This window comes from Balaenoptera physalus (assembly GCF_965194825.1).
Source record: "Balaenoptera physalus genome assembly, chromosome: 17".
In the NCBI taxonomy this organism is placed as follows: domain Eukaryota; kingdom Metazoa; phylum Chordata; class Mammalia; order Artiodactyla; family Balaenopteridae; genus Balaenoptera; species Balaenoptera physalus.
This window is the reverse complement of record NC_138895.1, coordinates 45,209,410-45,227,294: the sequence shown is the minus strand read 5'-3', so window position 1 is coordinate 45,227,294 and position 17,885 is coordinate 45,209,410. Positions and strand designations below refer to the sequence as shown.

Sequence of the window (17,885 nt, the reverse complement as noted above, 5' to 3'; positions counted from 1 at the left end):
CACATCTAAACAGGAAGGGAAAAGAAAGAGAACTGATTTTTGTTAAATATCTGCTGGAGGCCAGGTTCTGTGATATAGGCATTATCTTCTCTTCTTTATTTAATCCTACAGTCTCTTTTACAGACAAGAAAACTGAGGTTCAACGAGGGTATTTACTTACCCAAAGTCACAAACCTGAGTGTAGCATAATACAATGGGCATCCACAGTTTTTTCTCCTTGAAAATCCATTCTCTCATCCCTCTACCATACTCAAATGCAATTTTCAAAAAGTTAAAATAACAGTGGTGATAAATGCTATACTAGTAGTTTGAACAAAGGGCTATGGGAGTGCAAAGGGCACAGTGAAACTGTGACTAGGAGAGGAAAGGTGTCAAGGAAGGCATCACCGAGGATGTGACATTTGAGCTGGGCCATGTTAAACAGCTGGAGTTAGTCCTGCTGGATTACTAATGTGTTGATTTTTTGACTACACCTCTTGGGCACTTACCAGAGACACAAAGTGAAGGAAGCAATAATTCTTCTCTGGTCACCAAAACTGCTGAAATGGAGTCACCTGCTATTTCTACACCCACTGGTTTCACACAGACAGTTTCTCAAATAGGGTTACAGTTAGAGGATGTTAGCTTAGGGAGTAGCAGGTGTGTGTATGGAGAGGGATGTGGGCCATGTCTGTTGGGAAGGGGAGCGTCATGGTGCTTTTGAGCCCTTCTTGTTTGCATGCTGGGACTAGAGGTACCAAGAATAGGTAAATGGAAGCTCCAAAGATGATCTGCAAAGGCACATGGTACAATTTTCGTCTGAGAGTTGTTTTACAAAGAAAGATCTCCAGCATGGATTTTTTTTTAGAAGCAGAGTTTCTGTTTACTTATTGATGATAAATCAACAGGGTTGCATGGCAGCCAAATGGGTCTTTGAATGTGCTGCTTCATTTTTCCCATTAAGTCTAAGGAGTGTCCCAGAAATGGAAAAAATAAGGCATTAAACTTCAGTGAAGCAAAATTTGGAAAAATGTGTGTGATCCACTGAACAAAAGACACTGGGTTGGACACTAATGGAAAGAAACTTGAGTAAATTATGGAAAGTTTAGTGACTATGTACTCTGAAAATTAAGGAAAATAATGGAATGCCCACATAAAGCACATAGAGTCACCAAGTGGGGAGGGAAAGGGAAAAAAATTGAAAAGGTTTTTAAAGCACTATGATGTTTCTCTATAGGAGAAGGTGCACAAAGGCAATAGCTGAATAACTACGAGCCAAGTGGCTGAAGCAGAGAATGACTGAGCATTTCCCTGGTAATCTTCCCTCCCAGGTTAACTCCCCTCTTATAAATGATTCCTCCCACTGTGACCAGTGAGCTCTCTAAAATTCAGATCTGATTATATCACTCCTCTGCTTAAATGCCTTCAATGACCTAGTCTCAAGAAAAAGTCCAAATTCCATGGTGTGCCATGCAAGAACTACCATAATGTAGCCATTCTTACTATCCAGCTTTGTCTCTCCCCTTTCCCAACTCACACTTTATCCTCTAATTGCACTGAACTATCTGAAGATACCCCCAAATCAACCTTTGAAATGTTGAAAATTATTATTTCTCCTACCTGGAATGCTATGCTTCACCACTATCTTCTTTTTTCAAATACTTGAAAATAATGTTTGAAATAAATGTTTCAAATATTTTGGGTGTTTCAAACATTTTGTTTCAAACATTTTGTATGAACAAACCTTTCAATTCTCACAAGAACTTGGAGGTAGAAGACAATTCTTATTATCATCCCTATTTTATTGTGAGAAAACTGAGATTAAGTCTTTTGCTCATTACTTAAATCCAGCCAATCTTGTTTCCCAGTTCATGATCTTAACATCTTAATAGGCAAAGTATGTGCTGTAGTGGAGTTATGTATAAAGTGCTCTCTCAAATCAAAGACAAGAACTGAGCCCAGAACTGAAATTCAGGAAAACTTTCTTGGAGGAGCTGAGCCCTTTCTTGTGCTAACCTCAGGGTCAATACATTGAATCACTGCCTTAGCTAGTTGAATGAGCAGACCCACTTACCTCAAATTAGGTGAGTAGAAAGAAACCAGGGTGTCAGTCAGATGATTCACACAGGTGTGACATACTCTTTGTTAAATATTAATATTTTTATACCATTTGGGAAATAACTATTGCCCCCAATATCCCCAAGTCCCACCCTTGTCATCCTGGCCATCCTAGCTGCAGTGCCAGCTTTATAAGATTTAAGCTTCCAAACAGGTGTGAATCAGCTTCTATTTTTGCTATTCTATTCCACTGACCTAATTCTCTACACCAAAAACACACTGCTGTAATTAACTATAGGTTTGTAATAAATCTTGATATCAGCTAGGCTAAGTCTTCGTACTTTGTTTTTCTTCAGAAGTGTCTCAGCTATTCATGGCCCTTTGTTATTCTGTTTATGTATTTTTTATGTTTATCAATGTACTTTGTTTTAGGTATCTATTGCTATAGAACAAATTATTCCATTAGTGGCTGGAAACAACTCATACTTATCTCACAGTTTTTGTGGGTCAGGAATCCTGGAGTGGCTTAGCTGGGGGCCTCTGGCTCAGGGTCTCTCATGCTCAAGCTGTGGGCAAGAGCTGGATAGTCATCTCAAAACTTGACCTGGGGAGGAGTCACCTTCAATTTCCCTCATGTGGCTGTTGCCAAGCCTCGGAAGATCCATGTCCAAGTTCGGTCACTCCGGCCTCTCCACAGGGCTGCCTGGAGACGTAGAAGCTGGCTTCCTCCAGAGCAAGCAATCCAGAGAGAGTGAGAGCCAGCACCTGAGGCAGAAGCCACAGAAGTGACATCCCGTCATGTCTTCCATATTCTATCCATTAGAAAAGAGTCATTAAGTCCAGTCCACCCCAAGGGGAGGGGATCACACAAGATATGAGGAAGCGGGGATCATTGGCAGCCATCTTAGAGGCTGTCTACTACAATTTATTTTAACTGTAAATTTTTAAAATAGAAAATACCTTCTCATAGTTAAAAATTTTACGTGTACCAGAGGCCATATAGTAAGAAGTGTCCCTCACACCTCATTTGTCAAGTTCTATGAAAAATATTACTGAAATTTTGACTGTAATTGCATTGAATCTAGAGATTTGAGAATTGGTATTTTTGTGATATTGAGTCTTTCTCTCCATGAAAAGATGAAGTGTCTTTTGTCTAGATCTTATTAATATCTTTCAGTATATTGTCATAATATTTTTAATTTATTTAGGTCTTATTAATATCGTTCAATAGATTATCATAATCTCTTTAACGATTCTGCACATCTATTAGATTTATTTCTAGTACTTTATTTTTGTTGCCATTGTAAATAACACCTTTTAAATATATATATTTTCTGACTACTTGTTGCTGATTGTATATATGCAATTGACTCATATATTGACATATATCCAGCACCTTTGCTAAACTCTCTTATTAATTCAAAAGAAATTGTCAGTGTATCTTCTATGTGGATAATTTTGTCAACCTCAGTGATGACAGTTTTGTTTCTTCCTTTCCAAATTGTATACCTTTTATTTATTTTTCTTCTTTTACTGTGTTGGTTAGGGCTGACAGTGAACTACCGTTTTGTTTCTGATTTTAAAGGGAATGTTTTGACATGTCATGATTTAAATAAATCTTATGTAGCTCTTTTGTAGATACCACTTAGCAGATCAAAGATGTTCTTTTTTATTTCTAGTTTACTGAGATATTTTAAAATAGTTAATGGACTGGGAATTTTAATTATTCTTTTATTTTCCATATATTAAGATGATTATATTTTCTTCTTTAATCTGTTAATTTTCTATTATTGAATTAACTTCATAATTAGGAAACCATCTTAGTAATGATGTATATTTCATTGGATTTTATTTGCCTATTACTTCCTTTAGAATTTTTGTATCTATATTAGTGAATGAGATTGTCCTGTAATTGACCTTTTTCATACCATCATTGTCTGGTTTTGATAATGAGGTTTAATAGCCTCATAAAATAAGGTGGTAATAGTCTCTCTTTTCTTATTTCCTAGAAAATTTTGTAGAAATACCTGTTATTTAAATATTTGAAAGTATATGAAAGAATTTGCTTGCAAAATCATCTGACCCTAGCATTCTCTTTGTGAGAAGATTTTAAACTTACACTGATTAAAATTATTTTATGGTAATGTGACTATTCAGGCTTTCTCTTTTCTGTTGATTTTGATATGCTATATTTTTTCAAGTAATTTGCCCATTTCATCTAATTTTTTAATGGATTGGCATAAGTTGTATATAATATCCCATTATCTTTTTAAGTTCTTCTGCATCTGAAGTTACATCCTCCTTTTTTATTTATTTATAATATAGGTTTTTTGATGACTATCTCATTTTTTAATCAATCTTACCGGCCATTGAGCAATTTTGTCACTTCACAAAAACCCAACTTAGTTGATTCTCCTTGCTTTCTATTTCATTTATTTCTTTCATTTCTACATTTATCCTGATTATTTCTTTTTCTCCACTTCTGACTTTATTACTATTTTTAGTTTCTTTTTTACTGAAGTATAATTTACATACAATGTTATGTTAGTTTCAGGTGTACAACATAGTGATTTGACATTTATATACATTATGAGATGATCACCATTGTAAGTCTAGTTACCATCTGTCACCATTTAAAGTTATTACAATATTATTGACTATATTCCCTATCCTGTATATTAAATCCCCGTGACTTATTTACTTTATAACTGGAAGTTTGTGCCTCTTAATGCCCTTCACCTATTTTGCCCATCTTCCCTCCATCTCCATCTCAGTTTGTTCTCTCTATCTATGAATCTGTTTCTGTTTTGTTTTATTTATTAATTTGTTTTGTTTTTTTAGATACCACATATAAGTGATATATGGTATTTGCCTTTCTCTGTCTGACTCATTTCAATTAGCATAATACCCTTTAGGTCTATTCATGTTTTCACAAATGTTTATAATGGCTGACTAATATTTCATTATTTTATATACATGTACCATATCTTCTTTATCCATTCACCTATTGATGGACACTTAGGTTGTTTTCATATCTTTGCTATTGTAAATAATGGTGCAATAAACATAGCATTGCATATTAGCATTTTCATTTTCTTCAAATAAATTAGGATTTTTAAATTAGCATTTTCATTTTCTTTTTCAAATTATCATTTTCGTTTTCTTCAAATAAATACCCAGAAGTGGAATTGCTGGATCATATGATAGTTCTATTTTTAATTTTTTGAGGAATCTCCATATTGTTTTCCATAGTGGCTGCACCAATTTCCATTCTCACCAACAGTGAATGAGGGTTCATTTTTCTCCACATCCTCTCCAACACTTGTTTTTTGTTTTTGTCTTTTTGATAGCAGCCATTCTCACAGCTGTGAGGTGATATCTCATTGTGATTTTGATATGCATTTCCCTGATGATTAATAATGTTGAGGACCTTTTCATGTACCTGTTGGCCAGCTGTATGTCTTCTTTGGAAAAATTTCTGTTCAGGTTTTTGACAATTTTTTTAATTGGATTGTTTGGGTTTTTTGATATTAAGTTGTATAAGTTCTTTATATATTCCAGATATTAACCTCTTATCAGACATGTGATTTGCAAATATTTTCTCCCATTCATAAGGTTGCCTCTTTGTTTTGCTGCTGGTTTCCTTCGCTTAAAAAAAAAAATTCAGTTTGATGTAGTCCCATTGCTTATTTTTGCTTTTGTTGCCCTTGCCTAAGGAGATAGATCCCCAAAAATATGCTAAGACCAAAGTCAAAGATCTGACTGCCTATGTTTTCTTCTAGAAGTTTAGTAGTTTCTGGTTTTCCATTCAAGTCTTTATTCCATTTTGAGTTAATTTTTGTATATGGTGTAAAATAGTGGTCCAGATTCATTCCTTTGCATGTAGCTATCCTATTTTCCCAACATCATTTATTGAAGAGACTATATTTTCCCCATTGTATAGTCTTACCACCTTTGCTGTAGATTAATTTTCCATATGTGAATGGGTTTATTTCTGTTGTATTGATCTGTGTCTGCTGTTATGCCAGTGCCATACTGTTTTGATTACTATAGTTTTGCAGTATAGTTCAAAGTCAGGGAGTGTGATACCTCCAATTTTGTACTTTTTTCTCAAGATTGCCTTAGCAATTCAGAGTCTTTTGTGGTTCCATACAAATTTTAGGTCTATTTGTGTTTTTTCTATGAAAAATGCAGTTGGTATCTTGATAGGGATTGCATTGAATCTTTATATTGCTTTTGGTAGTATAGGCATTTTAACAATATTAATTCTTCCAATCCATGAGAACAGTATAAATTTCCAACTATTTTTGTCATCTTTAATTTTTTTCATCAATGCCATAGCTTTCAGAGTACAGGTCTTTCACCTCCTTGGTTAAATTTACTCTGAGGTATTTAAATTGGTGCAATTGTAAGTGGAATTGTTTTCTTAATTTCTATTTTTGAGAGTTCATTGTTAGTGTATACAAATGCAACAGATTTCTGTATGCTAATCTGTATCCTGCAACTTTGCTGAATTCATTTATTAGTTCCAATAGTTTTTGGTGGCATCTTTAGGGTTTCCTGTTTATAGTATCATGTCATCTGCAAATATTGACAGTTTTACTTCTTTCTTTCCAATTTGGATGTCGTTTCTTTTTCTTGTCTGACTGCTGTGTCTAGGACTTCTATAATAAAAGTGGTGAGAGTGGGCATCTTTGTCTTGTTTCTGACCTTACAGGAAATGCTTTTAGCTTTTTGTCATTGAGTATGATGTTAGTCATTGATCGTTGAGTGCGGCCTTTATTTTGTTGCAGTATGTTCCCACTATACCCACTTTGTTAAGAGTTTTTATCATGAATTATGTTAAATTTTGACAAATGCTTTTTCTGCATCTATTGAGATGATCAATGATATTTATCATTTGTTTTGTTAATATTGTGTATTATGTTGATTAATTTGTGGTTGTTGAACCATCCTTGCATTCTGGAATAAATCCCACTTGATCATGATGTATGATCCTTTTAATGTACTGTTAAATTCTGTTTGCTAATATTTTGTTGAGGATTTTTGTACCTATGGCCTGTAATTTTCTCTGTGTGTGGTGTCCGTCTGGTTTTGCTATCAGGGTAATTCTGGCCTCATGGAATGATTTTGGAACTGTTCCCTCCTCTTCAATTATTTTTAGAATAGTTTGAGAAGGATAGGTATTAACTCTTCTTTAAATGTTTGGTAGAATTCACCTGTGAAGCCATCTGCTCCTGGACTTTTGATTATTGGGATTTTTTGAGTTACTAACTCAGTTTCATTACTAGTAATTGGTCTATTTAGATTTTCTGTCTCTTCCTGATTCAGTCTTGGTAGGTTGTATGTTTCCAGGAATTTATTCATTTCTTCTAGGTTTTCCAATTTGTTGGTGTATAACTGCTCATAGTAGTCTCTTATGATACTTTTTCTATGGTATAAACTGTAACTTTTCATCTTTCATTTCTGATTTTATTTGGGCTCTGACTCTTTTTTCTTGATAAGTCTGGCCAGAGGTTTGAAAATTTTGCTTATCTTTTCAAAGAACAAGCTTTTAGTTCTATTGATCTTTTCTAGTTTTTTTAGCCTCTGTTTTTTATTTCCACTCTGACCTTTTTTATTTCCTTCCTTCTGCTAACTTTGGGATTTGTTTATTCTTTTTTTTTCTAGTCCCCTTAGGGGTAAGGTTAGATTTTTTGAGATTTTTCATGCTTCTTGAGGTCAGCCTGTATTGCTATAAACTTCCCTCTTAGAACTGCTTTTGCTGCATCCCATAGGTTTTGGAAGGGTATATTTTCTCTTCTTGTTTGTTTCAAAGTTATTTTAATTTCCTCCTGATTTCTTCATTGACCATTAATTGTCTAGTAGCATATTGTTTAGACTCCACATATTTTTATTTCATCCAGTTTTCTTTTTGTAGTTGATTTCTAGTTTCTACCATTGTAATTGGAAAAGATTCTTGATGTGATTTCAGTCTTCTTCAATTTACTGAGACTTGTTTTGTGGCCTAACTTGTGATCTCTTCTGGAGAATGTTTCCTGTGGACTCGAAAAGAATGTGTATTCTGCTGGTTGGGGATGGAATGTTCTGTATGTATCTATTAAGTCTATCTAGTCTAATATGGCACTTAAGGCCAGTGTTTTCTTAGTGATTTTCTGTCTGGATCCATTACCATAAGTGGGATATTAAAGTCTCCACTATTACTGTCAATTTATCTTTTTTATTTCTGTTAATATTTGCTCTATATATTTAGGTGCTCCTATGTTGGGTGCATAAATGTTTACAAGTGTTATATTCTCTTGTTGGATTGTCATAATTATGTAATGCCCTTTGTCTCTCTGTTGCTATTTTTAATTTAATTTTTGAGTTGTAGTGTTAGCTTATTAATCTTCAATCATTCTTTTCTAATACAAATATTTAAGTACTGCTTTATCTGCATTCCAAAAACTTAATATGTAATATTTTCATTTTCAATCAATTATAAGTATTTCCCAAATTTCATTATGATCTTTATTTGACCCATGAGTTATTTAGCCTTTACATTTTCAAATGTATGCTGTGGTTTAGTAATCTTTCTGTAAAATATTTCTAACTTAATTGCATTGTTATCACAGAACATAGTCTGCATGATAAGAATTCTCTAAAATTTGATGAGTCTAAATTCTCTTTAGTTTTCATAAATGTTCAATGAATGCTTGAAAAGAATGGTTTTCTCTAATTGTTTGGTGTGGGAGTCAATATATCAAGTTTGTTGATAGTGGTGGGCAAATGTCCTTTATTCTAAGTTATTGATTGTTCTGCTTGATTTATCAATTGCTGAGAATTGTTTTCATATTGGTTATAATAATGGTGGATTTTTCTCTTTTTCTTATAGTTTTTAGTATTTACTTCACATGTTTTGAAGGTATGTAATTATGTGCATGGGTGTTTTGAACTGTTATTCCAAGGGAATTCAACCTTTTACCATTATATAGTGGATATTTTTATTTCTAGTAGTGATTCTTGTCTTAAAGTCTTGTTTTGTCTGAAGTTCCCATAACCACACCAATTTACTTTTCATTATTTTTTTCTGGTATATCTTCTTCCAGCATTTTACTTTCAATTTTTATATCCTTATATTTTGGTCAAGTCTCTTATAAACAACATGGAGTTAGATCTTTTTTTAACACAGTCAGACAAACTTAACCTTCTAACTGAAAAGTTTAGTTCATTGATATTTACTGAGATTGTTGATGTATTGAATTTCTCTTTACCACCTTACTTTTGCCCTTTTATTTGCCCTGATTTTTTTGTTTATATTTTTCATTGTCATCTTTTGGATTGCTTAAGGTTTTTGTTATTTTTCTTTTTTTAACCTTTATTCATTTGGAAGTTTACACTGTATTTCTATTATTTCAGTAGCTGTTTAGAAATTTTAACATATAAACATATTAAAGTCTAAAATGCTTTAATGTTAGTTGTTCCAACTTACATGCTATTATCAGGAAATATTTTACTTGTATTCAAAATTGTTTTCGTATTCCACAAATGAAACATTATTATTGTCATTGTTGTTTTAAATATTGTTTTATACAATAAATATTTATCTAGATTTACCCACATGTTCACGCCTTTCTTCACTATCTTCTCTTTCTTCCTTCTCAGACCTTCCCTCTGGGATCATTTTCATTCTTCTTGAAGTGTATTCTTCAGTAGTTACTCTACTGATGGTAATAAACACCATATTTGATGGTAAACAGTTTTTTGTTTTCCAAGAATGTCTTCATTATACTCACATTCTTAAAAGACAGTTTTGCTGTGTGTTTACATTTATTTTCTCTCAGACTTTGAAAACAGTATAACACTATATGTTATTTTTCATTTTTGTCTTTAATTGTTATTTGTTTCTAATCTGCTTTTTCTCTCTGACTACTCATTAAATTTCTTTTCCTTTGTTATTTTGCAGCTTCACTGCAATGTAACTAGATATATAGATATAGAAATAGATATAATGTTTGCATCTTTCCTGCTTGGAACTTAGTGATTCCTAAATCATAGGATGTGTGTCTTTTATCAGTTTTGGAAAATTTTCACTGTTATCTCTTAGAATATTATCCATTTTTCATTTTCATGGCCACTCCTTCTGTAACCCTGATTACATGTATGTTGGATATTTGCTTTCATTTTATGATCCATGATTTTTGATGTCTCCTTCATGGTTACCGTATCTTTGACATTGGTATGCATCTGGTCATTTCTGTAGGGTCATCCTATAATTCAGTCCTTCTCTTGAGTTGTATGGAATCTGCTTTTAAAACTAACTGAGTTTATTTCAAGTATGCTTTTCAAGTCTATAATTTCTTCTTCAAATGTGTCTTATCATCACTGAGAGTCTCTAAACTCATACTTTCAGTACTGTTTTATGTTCCTTTAAACTTATAAAATATGCTCTTTTTCTATTATATATTTGAATATTTGAATATCATAAGTCTTTGTATGTTTGATATTTGTTTATTTGTTTCAACTATTGGGTATTTCTGCTGATTCTCAGCCATGTTTCTTGTTCCCACATCTGTTTTGTAATGTTTAACTGTTGAGTTGTTTATCTGATATACTTTTATCTGAATGAATTCTTAGAGGCATGAAGTTGAGAGTTCTTTCACCCACATAAGATTTATACCTGCTTATGGAATCCACCTTTAAACCTATTATTTTCTAATAATTTTGTTTTAAGATAAAATAAGCAAATTTCCCATGTAAATTAGGATTTACCTCTAGTTCACTGTTCACTGAAGATGTGGCCCTTTTTGTTAGGTAAGGTCTTGGCTTCACATGCAGGTGTTTTATGTGACTCCTTACATTATATGGACACCAATATTTGTTCCCTGCTACCTATGAGGCCATTAAAACATAATCTCTGGATCACCAGAAATCCACAGGTGCCCAGAAAGCAGTAATGGACTTTTCTCCCAGGATTTATGCTTTTGTTTCATGTTTGAGTGCTGGGAATTTCCTTACTCTGTTGCCAGCTCAACCATGTAATGAATAGTTTTTCCAAACACTTTATATAGTATCTGGGATTATTCTGTAGTGTAAGGCTTTGCAGAATATCAAGTTTGTAAAACTTCCAGAAATGGAAACCTAATTTATTCTTTTAAAATTTTGCCTAAATTAGAACAGTTCCTTTTTTAGATGACTAAGTCATTTTCTATTAAAAATTCCTTATAATAAAAATATGTTTCTGTAAAACAGAGAATTACAAAAACTTCATAGAAAGAGAATATTGTTGAAAATTTTACCACTTCCCCAAAATATTCATGTATTAGGTTAAACCATTCAAAATAGTCCTTCTATAGGTCAAAACTAACTTTACATGGTTCAAATAAATATTTCCTTCCAGTGTTTTTTTCAATAACTGTGTTATATAGTTAAAATAATAATTTATATATAATCTTATATATTTTTCCCTTTGTAGAAACATTTCCCCATTAAACTTCTCACAATAGCTTGCTTATACAATACTTATATACATGATATTTAGCCTAATTGTTTTAATCATTTCCATATTTTCAGACATTTAAATTGTTTCCACATTTTTATATAGCTAATGCTATCATGAACATCTTTATGCCTAGAGCAATTTTCTGAATTTTGTATTTTCTCTTAGAATGGAGAAATGGAAATGAAATTGCTGATTTAGAAGCTTAAAGTTTTTAAGAATCTTATTATCTACCAGCAAATTACACTCCCACTTGCAGATGTAAAATATCAGAATAGAATATTTGGAGTCTCTCTCAGTTTCCAATTTGGTATTTCAACACCTCATTAGAAAAGTCATGTGATGCTTTAGCTCTAACCTACATCTCACCTATTGCGATGTGTTCTCATTTTCATATTATCTATTCTCGGTTTAAATATCTCCCAGATACTCACCCATTTTGTGTAATTACTGAAAGAATCTCATCCAACTTCCCTTAGGAATTTTTTCAAAAGTACTATAAAAGTCAAATTACTTAAATCTACCTAAATTAACTCTTCAAAGAGGTATGCCAATTCTCACCAAAGGCCTAAAATTTAGTTCCAAGCAAGTGTCGAGATTTCATTTCATTTCCATTTGTGGAAACACCATTTTGTTCCTCTCTCCCAAATTCTTCTCTATGTAACAAAAAAGGCAATAACTCATACATTTTTTTCTCACTAGATTGTTTCAATAACAATAATAAGAGCTACTTTTTATTGGGCGCCTAATCTATGCCAGGAATCATGTTAGGCACTTTACATGATCTCTAATTCCCATAATAAACTTGCAAAGTATCATCATGCCCTCTTGATATCTGAGGAAAACTGAGTCTCAGAGAGGTTAAAGACCCATGGAAAATAAAGGGTGGGATCAGAGTTGAAGTGGATTTGGCCAAAGTCAAGCCTTCCTCTACAGAAATATAAACACACACACACTAGTCAAAGTTATGGCTCAAAAAAGCAGGAGAGGGGGTCTCTTTTGTGCAGCACACTAGATGTCTTGGGGCAACAAAAGGAGTCATGGACATAATGGTTCACCCTTTATGTCATAGATAGAATCTAAAGGCCACTATAAAGAAACCTAGCTAACCAACCTTGTTAAATAGCTGCTGAGAAACAAACAAAACAGTTGAGAAAATGAATGCATAGTCTGAAGATGGTTTTCCCTGTGGCTTAGTTTAATCAGCTAACACCCAAGAACAGCACAGCTAAGCTAGTTTTTTCATTCAATGCCATATTCAAGCGATGTTTCACAGCTTTAATAGCCCTGTCAACATTCATCAGGGAATCAGTGCAGCCCTCCAGAATCCTGCCATAAAAACACAGTGGCTTTTTTTAATTAGAGTTATGCAACCTTCAGCACACCCCAACTCTATGTTGAATTGATGTGTCTCACTCTCACCTTAAGCTCACCAAGATTCAGATGAGTCCAAGGGAAGCAGAGAGGGGTCAACATGGGCCCAGATGAACAAATGTATTTTCATAGGTTTCACAGTAAGCTTTTAACTCTTGATGCCATGGCATTTTAAAAAATGAATAAATTATGGTAGGAAAATCTAACTCTCACCAACATGACAGTTGTTAGGTAATCTATATGCTGGACAGAAGTTCTGTGAAACATAGAAAAGTAGATGTAAATTCAAGATTCTGGTGGCATCAAGGTTGCTATATGCATGTATACCTGCACAGAGAATGTTATTCAGGCAGGAAATTGGGAGCCTAATTTAATTTGTTTTATTATTTTTTTTAATGATATTATTTACCAAAAGTCTTGCATCCATGTTATTTTTAAAAATATAATGAGTCTTCTATGATTATCATCCCTGGTTTTTGAATGGATCTGTGTACTCACTGAAAATCTATAGCTGGAGTTATTACGAAAGAGGAGGGTATTCAACAGTAAAGTATAGACACTTGCTGCTTTTCCTAAAAATCGGATTGCAGAATCCTAGATATTTTGCTATTAAAACCACAATACATTGGGCTTCCCTGGTGGTGCAATGGTTAAGAATCTGCCTGCTAGTGCAGGGGGCACGGGTTCAAGCCCTGGTCCGGGAAGATCCCACATGCCACAGAGCAGCTAAGCCCGTGTGCCACAGCTACTGAGCCTGTGCTCTAGAGCCCATAAGCCACAACTACTGAGCCCGCGAGCCACAACTACTGAAGCCCATGTGCCTAGAGCCCTGTGCTCTGCAACAAGAGAAGCCACCGCAATGAGAAGCCCGTGCACCACAATGAAGAGTAGCCCCTGCTCACGAAGACTAGAGAAAGCCTGTGCACAGCAACAAAGACCCAATGCAGCCAAAAATAAATAAATAAAATAAATAAATTTGTAAAAAAAAAAAAAAACCATAAAACCACAATACACTATGGTGATGGTCACTTCTGGGTTTGAAGCTTCCATTGTCCATGAATTAAATGGAAAAAGTTTGTTCTTTTTATTTTTGCAATTCACTACTCAGGAGCTGTATTCAAAAATAAATAGCTCTAGGCAACTATAGGAAGAAAACTTCCAGTTGAACTGATATGAAACCCATTTGCTAAATATGGGGGTAAATTAAGTTTTTAAATTATACAATTTAAAAATAAATAGCTCTTACAATGGCAAGAAATAGAAAAATGCATAATCTGAATCTCCACCTATTAGCGATCTTTTTGCCACAGCTCTCATTTTCTCTAAGATTAAATAATATGTTAAACATGATTTGATCTTTTTTTTAAGTGTATATTTACTATAAATCAATTATCTTGAATTTGATCTCAAATTTAATTTTTCTTCAAATAAACATATACAGCATCAAGTAGTATAGACATGAAAAAAAAAAAATTTTCTCACTTACTCTACTCAGAGTATGCCAATCATGAAATCAAAATTCTGTTTCATTTTTTAAAATAAACCAAAACTTTTTATAAAATGTTGCTTTCCAAAAATTCATGTACAAATTTTGACCTCACTTTTGTAATTTTCCTTGGCAAAATTTCTGGAATAAATTAATCAAATGCAACCCTCCACAGGAAAACACTTCCAAAAAATAACTTCCTCCACTGAAATGGAGTCTACAGAATGACAAGTGACTTCTCCACTTGACAATGTAAAATTTAATGCTTATTTGCCAAAATATTCATTTTTATTGATAAAAGGAGACTTTGATTGGCAATTCATTAGATATGTGAAATAATTTATTTCCTGTTATATCCCAAATATTCAGGTACAAATATATCTGAATATCTAGAATAGATGCATTGGAAAGAGAAGAGAAAACCTGGGGTCATATTTTTATTCAGGGTAGTAATCTAAGAATATTCCTACCTTTTGATAAATTAGCTTTGAGGCCAAAGTGGAATAAAACAGGTAAGGAAATTAAACTTGTCAAATTTTTTGTAATCGTTGTAATGGGAAGTAACATCTCATAAATTTGTCTAGGAAGAAAATTCTGACCTCCTGTAATAAAGTCAATATGTGCAGAGAAATGGCATGAGTGTCAAATTAAGGGTTGATCTGTCTTCCCTGGAAGAAATACCAGGCCACCTTTGGTCAAGGACTAACTTCATAAATGAGTCTAGCAGGTAGTTACCTAACCTGTATGTTCTGAAATCTCTAGCAATGCTGCCTTTCTCAAAACATCTTTCCAGTGTCTGTTACTGGTACCTGAAATTCCACCATTAGAAGATTATTATCCTCCTTTCATGTTTTGTCCCATGCTAAAATGTAAATACTACAGAGAATAATAATATATGAAGCTTATCAGTCATTTCTGTCTTCATGGTGATGAGTTGTTAATTGAAGAGATAAATAAAGTTTGAAATAATCATCTGTCATGGGAAAGGAAACGCTAGTAAAGAGAGAAGGCCCTGGAAGATTCTGGAAGGCACTGGGAATTATGGGAGGTCACGGGGAGAGAAGGGAAGGCAATTTTTTTAAACTTTTTATTTTATATTGGAGTATAGTTGATTAACAATGTTGTGTTGGTTTCAGGTGTACAGCAAAGTGATTCAGCTATACATATACATGAATCTATTCTTTTTCAACTTCTTTTCCCATTTAGATTATTACATAATATTGACCAGAGTTCCCTGTACTATACAGTAGGTCCTTGTCAGTTATCAATTTTAAATATAGGGAAGGCAATTAAGCCAATGGAAGCTTCACAGTTTCTAATTAAATGGAGTTATAATCCTCCTGGGGCATAGCTGCATGGGGGGAAATGTTGCTGGTTGGGTCAAACTCTGCTTCTAAGAGCTAGGAAAATAACACAAGTAAGGTCTTTTGAAACAGAAAATAAAGTATAAAATAGCTAAGAAAACAAACCGTCTTTTGATTTGAAAATATGATCCTCAAAGAGTCAGGATCTACAGACATCTGTAACTGCAGCATTTCTTTTTCTGTGTCTACAACATGGTTAGAAGGCAAGAAACCCAGCAGCAACTCTTTCAGAGGAGGATCCAAGGGAACATAACATAAGTATTTCTCTAAGTGTGTTCCATGGAATACTTAAGTGGATAGATGCTAGAGTGATGAGTGGGAGGGAGTTCTTTAGATAAGTAAGTTTGAGAAAAGCTTTATACCATAGGTCTCTCTTAAAGGGTTAAAACATGTGTATGGCAGAGACTATTGCATATTCATGAAAATCCATCTCCTTGTTCTCCAGATCACATTTCCCAGCATTCATTTGCAGTTAGGTGTGGCCATGTGCTGGGTTCCAGACAATGGGATGTGCTTTCTGGGTAGAAGTCATGTGTTCTACTCTCTGGATTGGCCCATAAAACCTCCCATGCACCATCTTCCTTGCTCTTTGCTCCTTCCAAATGTCTGGAATGGAATAAATCTGGGGTGATTTGAGGACCTCTTAGTTGAGGATGATGAAATTGATGGACAGTGAGTGGCTTTATGAATTACCTTTTGGAGGCAGCCACCTAATCAAGAGCTCTACTGTTGGACCACGTCATGAGCCAGAAATATATCTTATAATGTTAAGCCACTGAGATTTCAGTATTTTTTCCTATTACAACACTTTAGGTATTTATCCTAACTAATAAAATGTTTTGCATCTTAAATGTTTGAAAGGTATTGCAGTTAAAAAATCATATTTACTTTTATTAAACCCAATTTTTTCCACTGATTTAATCACAGTACCTTTATGGTTTTGTTTTGTTTTTACTTTAACAACTATTAGCTAGTAGAACTATTAGTTTTTTTATTGGGGAAAAACTATGTCTTTCTTTAGGGAAGACTCACTAAGCCTTTCTTCACTCCCTCTAGCCTTCTAGAAGTTTATTCTAGCTAGAAGAGAAGTTTATTCTAGGTAGAAGAGGAAAGGACTAAGAAACAAACTATGGCCAGGATTATGGGGATGTACAGCACCAGGGATTTTAATTATAAACTCACCCACAGAGCCATGTTAGATATTCCAATGCAGAATTAACTAGGTGAGTGCAGAGAACAGAGGTATATGGTCTCTGAGGAAGCATCTCAGAGACAGCCTCTCCCACAACTGGGAGCTGGGCCTGGCCCAGGGGAGCTTTGCCCTCATCCACGAGGACTTTGGTGTCAAAGAGACCTTCTTCAAATTCTCCAAGAGGGAAGTGACTGACCCCTTTTGACCCTGTTCTCATCAAGGTGAAAATTTTCCACTTGGACAAGTACAAAGAAGTCAAGGTGCCCATGATGTACTGGGCAGGCAAGTTTGCCTCCACAGTTGATAAGAATTTTCGTTGCCACATCCTCAAACTGCCTTACTGAGGAAATGCCACCATGCTGGTGGTCCTCATGGAGAAGATAGGTGACCATCTTGCCCTTGAAGACTACCTGACCACAGACCCGGTGGACACACAGCTCAAAAACATGAAAACCAGAAAAACGGAAGTTTTCTTTCCAAAGTTCAAATTAGATCAGAAGTATGAGGTACATCTACAGGGACTGAGGAATATGTAAAACACAGCATGGAAAGGCGATCAGCACAATCCAGGTGGTGGGGAATAATTTGCAAGAGAAAAATATTCCATTTCTTTGACAAATTAGTTATAAGGGAAAAAAGGAAGTGGGAGTGGTCTACGTATTGAAAAAGCCTTAAGAAATATATCTGCCATTTGCAATGTGTCATCTTTATCTAGACCATGATTCAAACAAACTAGAGTGAAATATGACATATTTGAGAGAATAATTTAACAGTGGATACTATTAAGTATTCTTAATAATATCTGACAATTGTATTGAATTTATGATCATAAAAAGTCTTTAGGGACTTCCCTGGTGGCACAGTGGTTAAGATTCCGTGCTCCCAATGCAGGTTCCCGGGTTCAATCCCTGGTCAGGGAATTAGATCCCGCCTGCAGCAACTAAGAGTTCGCAT

At 34.2% G+C, this 17,885-nt stretch overlaps 1 pseudogene across 1 annotated transcript in view; it reads left to right on the top strand.

Annotated features, from left to right (window-relative positions):
* Positions 1-17,885, top strand: part of LOC309646739 (protein Z-dependent protease inhibitor-like) — a 28,308-nt pseudogene that overhangs the window by 9,140 nt on the left and 1,283 nt on the right. Inside the window, exon 3 of the transcript in view lies at positions 16,963-17,437. The product of the transcript in view is annotated as a protein Z-dependent protease inhibitor-like (transcript). The remainder of the gene's footprint in view (positions 1-16,962; positions 17,438-17,885) is intronic.